At 39.6% G+C, this 7,879-nt stretch overlaps 1 pseudogene; it reads right to left on the reverse strand.

Annotated features, from left to right (window-relative positions):
* Nucleotides 1-6,127: 6,127 nt before the first annotated feature.
* LOC140932016 (uncharacterized) lies at nucleotides 6,128-7,356 on the reverse strand (annotated as a pseudogene).
* Between the last annotated feature and the right edge of the window lie 523 nt (nucleotides 7,357-7,879).

Here is a 7,879-nt window from a genome sequence, read left to right on the forward strand (position 1 = left end):
TACCAAAAAAGTGAAAACTGTTTTATTTCTTTTTAATGTGGCCACTTAAAAAGTCTATTTTCTAGCTGTTCATCTTTTTTCTTTACGATTCACTTTGCTATTTGTTTCGTTTATAATTTAGAATAATAAATTAATACTGCATGAGGACAAGGGATTTCTTGTCCGTTTGCCATTGTGCCCAAGTGATTAAAATCATCCCGTTTGTCTTTGGCGCTATTTAGTATACAATGTACCACTCAGACCCAGGTCTTTCACGGTTTTAAATATGGCGGCGTCCATGAAGTGTACTTACAGCTCTCTCAGGTAAGACAGCATTTGGTACAATAACTAGCTTTTTTCGGGAAATTTCATGGAAATTTTATAAGAACAAAACACTTTGAATGTAAAATGGAGCTTTTGTTATTATTAGTCATGTCAACTGTGGCGTTTCCGTAGGATTGAAATCAGTTTTTTAATTAGCTTTTCGACCTATTTTGAAAGTTTGAGAGTTTTGAATATGAGCCCTTTGGCAATAGTGCTAGGCTAGTTAAACCCATCTTTGCGGCTTTTTTATTATCGAGTGAGCCTTGAAGTCACCCAATAAACCGAGTTAAAAATTTATTTTCAGCTGAACATGGATTGGGGGAAATGCATAATCTGGCAGAAAACTAAACACGAGAGTCTTCAATGTCCTGCGAATTCAACCCGAAAAGACCCAGACATACGGTACAGCACTTTCATCAAGGCTGTGAAGGAATTCAAGGAAATTGAGGTAACTGTAACTCAATTTCTTGATGAAACTAAACATGACATCGAAAATGCTCTTCTTGAAAACAAAGCTCCTTGGCACAAGTCCTGCAGAGACAATTATAATAATACTAAATTAGAGCGTGCAAAGGAAAAAAAGGAAACAAGCTGACGTAAAAGAAGAAGAAAAAGGGTGTGACGCAGATGGTAGTGAAACGGCCCAGTCTAGTCCTGTAAAATCCAGGCGTAGTTTTACTCCTTTTGATCCCAAAGTCTTGCAGTGCTTCTTTTGCGAGAAAAATGATTTCGCAAGCAACCTACGTCTTGCTTCTACCCTGGAATTGGACAAGAAAGTCAGAGAATGTGCCATTCTTTTGAATGACAGTAAACTCATCGCTAAACTTTCAACTGGCGACCTCATAGCAATCGAAGCGAAGCATCATGCAGCTTGTTTAGTTAAACAGTATAATAGGGCGAGGCCATTAAAGAAACAATGCTCCGATGCTACCGACAGCTCATCAGTTGACCTTGAAGAGTTAGCGTTTGCAGAGCTTATAGGTTACATTGAGGAATGCCTAGAACAGGAAGCGCCAGGAGTGCTGACACTCTCTGAGTTAGTTGGCTGTTTGCAATGGACCACTCAAACTATGCTAGGTGGCTGGCTGTGCATTATCGGGATATGCAGGTTCTCTCTAAGCACCCAGATGTGTACAAGCATTTCAGCGATGGTGTATTTGTCGTACACAAGACCAACAGAGCCTTCTCCTCCATAGCGTTAGATCATGCCCACGAGCAGGTGAATGCCTTAGTAAAAGGCCAAGGTGGAGCAGTTGGTCCCACTGAAAATCCCGCAGCCCTAAGAAGGTGGATGGTAGCAAGCCCCGAGCTGTCGCGAATGGTAGAAGAATTTGAGGGAAGCTTTACTGTATCCGAGGAACGAGCTCACCATGAACAGAAACCAGGTGTGAAATCTACATTTTTAAAAGATGTGGTCAACACTGTGTCTTCCTTTGAGGAACTTGGTAACCCCTTTACTGAAGAGAGCGAGAACCTAATGGCGATTCACACTAAAGATATCATGGACGATAGCGTTGTCGCAACAGTAAAGAATGCACTCAAGATTGGTGAGGAACAATTCTGTTTATTTGTCAAAGAAAGATTCATTGACTTTAGTACTCCAACTAAGAAGGCTGTATCGAAAGACCAGGCAAAAGTCAAACTGTTGAAACAGGACTGTTCCTTATCTGGACGGCTGTACATTGCTTGTCAAACCCGTGACAGGAACCTGGATGAGCTTTTTTCGTATGAAAATCAACCTTGGCCACCATCCCTTTCAGACCAAGGACAGCTGCGAGGAGGACAAAAAGCCGACTTGCCGAAGTGCCTGCCACAAGCAACCTCGCCAGTATCGACACCTCCAGTAGATGCCGTAATTCTCGATGGAGCGTTTATTGTTCAAATGCTGGAGCCAAAAACATCGCACACCTTCGACGAATACTTCAGTATAGTATTTGCTCCATATGTCCTCAAGCAACTGGAGAATGCCGAGCGTGTTGACCTTGTGTGGAATGTCTATCTAGATGATTCATTAAAGAAATCACTGCGGGAGAAGCGAGGTGCCGGACACCGTCGCAAAGTAATGGGATCTACAAGAATTCCAAGCGACTGGAAAGGTTTCCTGAGAGTCGATGGCAACAAGGATGAGCTATTGAAGCTGCTTGCAGACAAGGTATGTATAGATTTAGGATGTTTGCCTGCTTTGTCAATACTTTTCATAGCAATAGATCAACAGGATATGTTCACTAGAATACATTAGTGAATCCTTTAATAAAATTATCTATGACATAAGCAATTTCAGGCCGTTTCATTGGCACTTCCTGAAGGCAAAGAGGTTTACTCGACTCACGGTAGCAGCGTGCTAACTTCCAGCAACAGATCTGAAATGAGCAACCTTGCGCCATGCACCCACGAAGAAGCCGACACTCGCCTGATGATCCACGCTCTCGATGCGTCATTAAGAGGTCATCGGCGCGTCAAGATCAGAACCAACGACACAGATGTGATTGTTCTCGCCCTTTCAGTTGTCAGCACACTCCCCGTTGATGAATTTTAGATAACATATGGTTCAGGGAAGAATGTGCAACACATGCCTGCGCACGTCGTCGCTTCATCCTCAGGTCCCTCTAAAGCGTCCACGTTGCCAATGTTCCACGCCTTGACAGGGTCCGACACAGTTTCCTTCTTCCGCAATCGTGGAAAGAAGTCTGCATGGGATGTTTGGCACGTCTTTCCCGAGCTGACCCCAGTTCTATGCGCTTTGAAGGCTTCACCAGATATCATCACGAAAGAATCACTTGCTGCCTTGGAAAGGTCTGTGGTACTTCTCTATGACCGAACAAGCAGTCTATTGAAAGTCAACGAAGCACGCCAGGAGCTATTCTGCAAGAAATCAAAGGAATTTGACAGCATACCAACAATTAAAGCAGCGCTTGAGCAGCACATCAGACGAGCAGTACTTCAGGGAGCTCATACTTGGGGCCAAACCCTCTTGTGCCAGCCCGCACTTCCTAGCCCTGTAGACTGGGGATGGCAGCGTCAAGCACGTCGCTGGTCACCGTATTGGACGACTCTTGAACAAGAAAAGACACCTGCTATGAACTTATCCACTGTGGATGTAAAACACACTTGCATCTCCCCCTGCATGCAGGGGCAGATGCAAGTGTATGAAGGCTAATCTGGTGTGCACCGACCTCTGCAAATGTGGCGGAAATTGCCAACAGCAATAGTTAAAGAACACTCGAGTGATAAAGGATATATATGTAGTGTATATATAAAGCCTATTGCAAGATATGTAACCCTCGAATTTGTACAAAGATGATAGGTTTTGAGTCCTAGAAGCAAAACATGAAAAAACATGATTGATATGTTTTGTGTTAGGTATCAACTGACGCCAAAAGAAAGCCTTTATCATATATGTAGCAGAACAACTTGGGCGCATATGATTCTTTCAATTATCGTTATAAAGCCGATCGCACAATATATAAGCCTCAGAATTGCACTTGAGGGATAGTTTTTGAGCTCAAGAAGCAAAAGTATTGTTAGTCGTTTTTGCGTTGGAACTGACATTAAAAAAAGTTCTAAGGAAAGTCCATATTTGTATTTATATTTCTCAAAATCGGTCTAAAGAATGACGAAACATGCCAAATTGGTAAGTCTTCAAGTTTCAGTTCATTGCAAGATGGCTTTTATAGTTATGCATAGTGTGTGTTAGGAGTTGCGTTTTACATTTTTGACAAAATATGTAAGCAAAAAACCAAATCCCCTGCAATTATGCTCCATAAAACATTGAAAAATCGTGTAAACAAAATTTCACCACAGGGTACCTAAACCTGATAAAAAACGTTATAACTGGTCACGTGACAACATTAAAAGCTTAAAGTTTATCACAATTTACAACAAATTATTAGTTTTGTCATAACTGATGGTTATTTTCCTAAAACTCTTTCATTTAAGGCGTTTTTCATTTTTAGCCTAGTTTCCATGCTAGCAAAATCGGGGCATGCGCAGATCTCGACTCCAGAGCTAAATTCGGCTCGGCCCTACATCAGAAAATATTACCCTTAGGGCCCTTGGTAATCTGTGAAAGTTTCATGCTTGTATCACTGATTTGAACAATTTTGGTCGATAACAGCTGGACTAGTACTTAACAGAAGAAAGAAAAAAGCGACGAAGCCAAAAGAAGACGAAACTTTTTAACCTTGAAAGGGGTAAGGTTTGTTAAAATGACAATATTTCATTCCCTTTAATTATCTTACTTCTTAGTATTCTATTTTACTTTTGTGTATATCTATAAAATGGATTTTGAACTGCTCAGTATATCGTCTGTATAAAATTCTGTGTTGAGTTCTTGTCGAGTGAAATGCGCGTACGTCTTTAATTTCTTTATTTGACTGAATATTTTGATAATAATGTCAGCCAGAAGCATATATTGTATGCTTCTGTGTAAGCTTATGTATAAATAAACTTATACTATTTTAGTCATCTTCGTTAAAACCGATTCAACTTCCTTACAGTGTAAGGAATGTGAGGAGAGCGTCTGTCCCGTCGGTATATCTTTTTTTCAAAAGTACAAGATTTTGCATTTGCTCCGTTAGAAAAAATGTCATCCAAAAATAAGGTTTAAGTTTAACTTGCGGTTTTTCGACAAGTACGTTCACTCCAATGGAAGGTACGGCTTAAAGAAGTTTAAACTCTCAATGAAATGACATTAAAATAGCTTCAGGCTATTACCTTGTTTAAGGATTTTGAAACCATCTTTGCATTTTTATTGAACACACTCACCGACCACTATTTCGGTCAATTTCTGTTTAGGCTCTTTCGTTTTTCTCAGTAAGGACGAACTGATTTTCCTTTTGCTGTTTGAAACACTGATTTCTCAAGCCTGTAAGTAAGTTTTGAGACCTCCGGGACCTTTCAACGTTTCAAATTCCCTTTTTATCGGCAACTCAGCCGCAGTTTCCTCATGTTTGTTTGTCTTCTTGGTGATAAGTGACCCGCACTTAGCCTCGCTTTCGCGCAAAAATAAGCACTCGTCCTAGGCCGAAAGGGAAAACGAAACTCGCCTATTGAAGCAAATTGTTGTGGTTTTCAGTGCCATGCTTGTATATTTTTCATTGCATGAACTCAGATCTATGGCTTTCCCCTTCTGAGAAGATGTTTGTGTATATGAAGTTTGTTTTTGCCTTAATTAGATTCCATAATCGAGTGAATTTGATAATACTTTCTGTCTTGTTCATTGTTACAAGTAATATGTCGAATACTTAGGGAGTGGTCTTCAATTTTCCCAAGCACACCTATGTAAAAAAAAAACACCTTTCCTAAGGTTGTGAAAAGGGCACTAATTATAACGGGATCTTTTTTTAATCTAAGGAATATTTTCTCAAAAACTGCTAAATCTAATTTCTCTTTTAAATACAGTCGAATGTCTAAACAACGTCTAACGACAAAAATGCAAGTCACATGTACTTATTTTTGAACTTTTATTTTACAAAGTTAATTTACAGACCACCTTATGCCATTGTGACTATACTCCAGGAGTAACATTCGACAACTTAATTTATCTCTTAAAAACTAATAAAATTCAATCAAAACGCTTCAAGCCCACTAAAACAGGTTACAAAGGTAATATTACGTTCTAACACAAAAGAACATTTTTTGCAAAATTTTGTGGGCAAAAAATCTGGCCTAACAAAAAAACACTCACTAAGCTTTAAAAAAAAATAAATTGATAAGGAAACTTGAACAAAAAATAGAGAAGACTGTCATTACTATTATCATTGTTTGTCTTTTAAAAAAATGATTAACAAAAAAGGCAAGTGAAACTATCAATTAAATTTGCAATTCGCAAAATTAACAAAATAAGCCTATTATCCTCTAAGAGGAAGTACATGGCTAAAAACAAGACTTATACTACGCATGTTGAAATGTTGCTTTAGTTTTGCCTTAAGAATTTAATCATGCAGACATGTTGTTTTTCCTAGGGAGTAGGAATTGCCTTACAATCTCCCAACATAGTTCATTCAGTTTTTGTTCTGTTCTTCTGTATCACCACTTGTTACTTCTTTGGCCTGGTCTTCAGGTTGTGGCTCATCAACTTCCATGGAGACTTCCACGTTTCTTTCCTTTGGTAACAAAGCTGGGTCACGAGACGCTTCTACGATTAGTAAGCCCTCTTTGGAGAGGCGTGATGTCACTAAAACAAGGTCTGCGTCATCAGGCAACAAAACGCGATGGCTGTAGTCACGTGAAAAATAGAAGCCTTGGTCTTCTGATTTGTGTTTTCCTGTGACTGCGAGCTCATGGCCTCGAAGCTGTACCTTGATATCTTCTGGTTTGAATCCACGCAGATCTAATTTAACCTGAAACTTGCCATCGTCTTGTTTTGCTTTCTCTTCAAGGCGTCTGTCGCCTTCAAGGACCAGAACGCTGCCACTTTTTAGATTTTTGATTACATGCGACTTTACCGTTGTAGGATCAACTCCGTCTGACAGCTTAATAATTTTTTAAAACTCATTATTCTCAAATCCATCTTCTCCCTCTGATCGATGCTGACCGTGTAAGATGATATTTTCGTCGTCCACATCGAATGAAATGTCTTCCGCCTTGTACTGCTTTAGTGGCAGAGAAACTATCTTGATTGGGCCTTTGACTGTCGACTTATTTTGGCTGCTTTGAAATCTTCCTTTTTGAACTGTTTGTTGGTGAGCCTGAAACGCACTTTTGTGAAGCCAAATTTCTTTCTCGAACGATCGATTGTTACTAAAATTAAATACCCACAGTCACTGTTAGGTAAAAAATGACTTGTTGTTTCTCTTTTTTTCGTGAAAAGACCAGAAGTTTCTCGAAAAAATACTTTCTTGAACTATCGGTGCCAGTTTCTGAAATTAAATCATTTGTCAGCGTTTCGTAAGAATGACCCGGTCGTTTTTTGTTATTCGTGAACACACGAGAATATTCTCGAAGTTTCGAGAAAGTCCAGCAGTTTTACATAGTGCGAAAGGTTTTTCGGGATAGGCTGCCCTCATTTTCAACAAATGATAAAGAACCAAATGGCTGACACACGAAAGTCATCTTTCGTTGTGACTTATACGCCAATAAGTGCTAACGTTGAAAGAAAATCAGATCGGACGCTACCTCACTGATGTCTAAGTCAAACATCATAGCTGCGATCTCATATTAAAAGACCTTGTACCATTTCGGAACTCATAATTTACATTTCACGTTTTGTATTTTAATTAGCGAACGCAGCTTGATGAAGAGAGTTGGAACATATACACAAGCAATACCTTTTACCGGTGGGAACTTTGACATCGTTAGCTCACTTGAACAGCAAGGTATACTTAAATAACACCGCAACAAAATCTCCCAATAGCAGCCAATGTTTAAAATGTTATCTTCGCACACTATAAAGCGAGGAACCCGGAAGTATGAATCAAGTAATTTTTGTAACCTCGGTAACTTAGCCTTCGTAAATTAGAAACGCTTGCTTAATTACTACCATCGAGTAAAAATCACAAGATGTCGGCCGGGTCAGTCAGGTCAATTCCCGTTGAACTATACATTTATCAAATAACTCCAGACGAAACTGTGAGAA

The sequence above is a fragment of the Porites lutea genome, chromosome 3 (assembly GCF_958299795.1).
Source record: "Porites lutea chromosome 3, jaPorLute2.1, whole genome shotgun sequence".
Lineage (NCBI taxonomy): Eukaryota > Metazoa > Cnidaria > Anthozoa > Scleractinia > Poritidae > Porites > Porites lutea.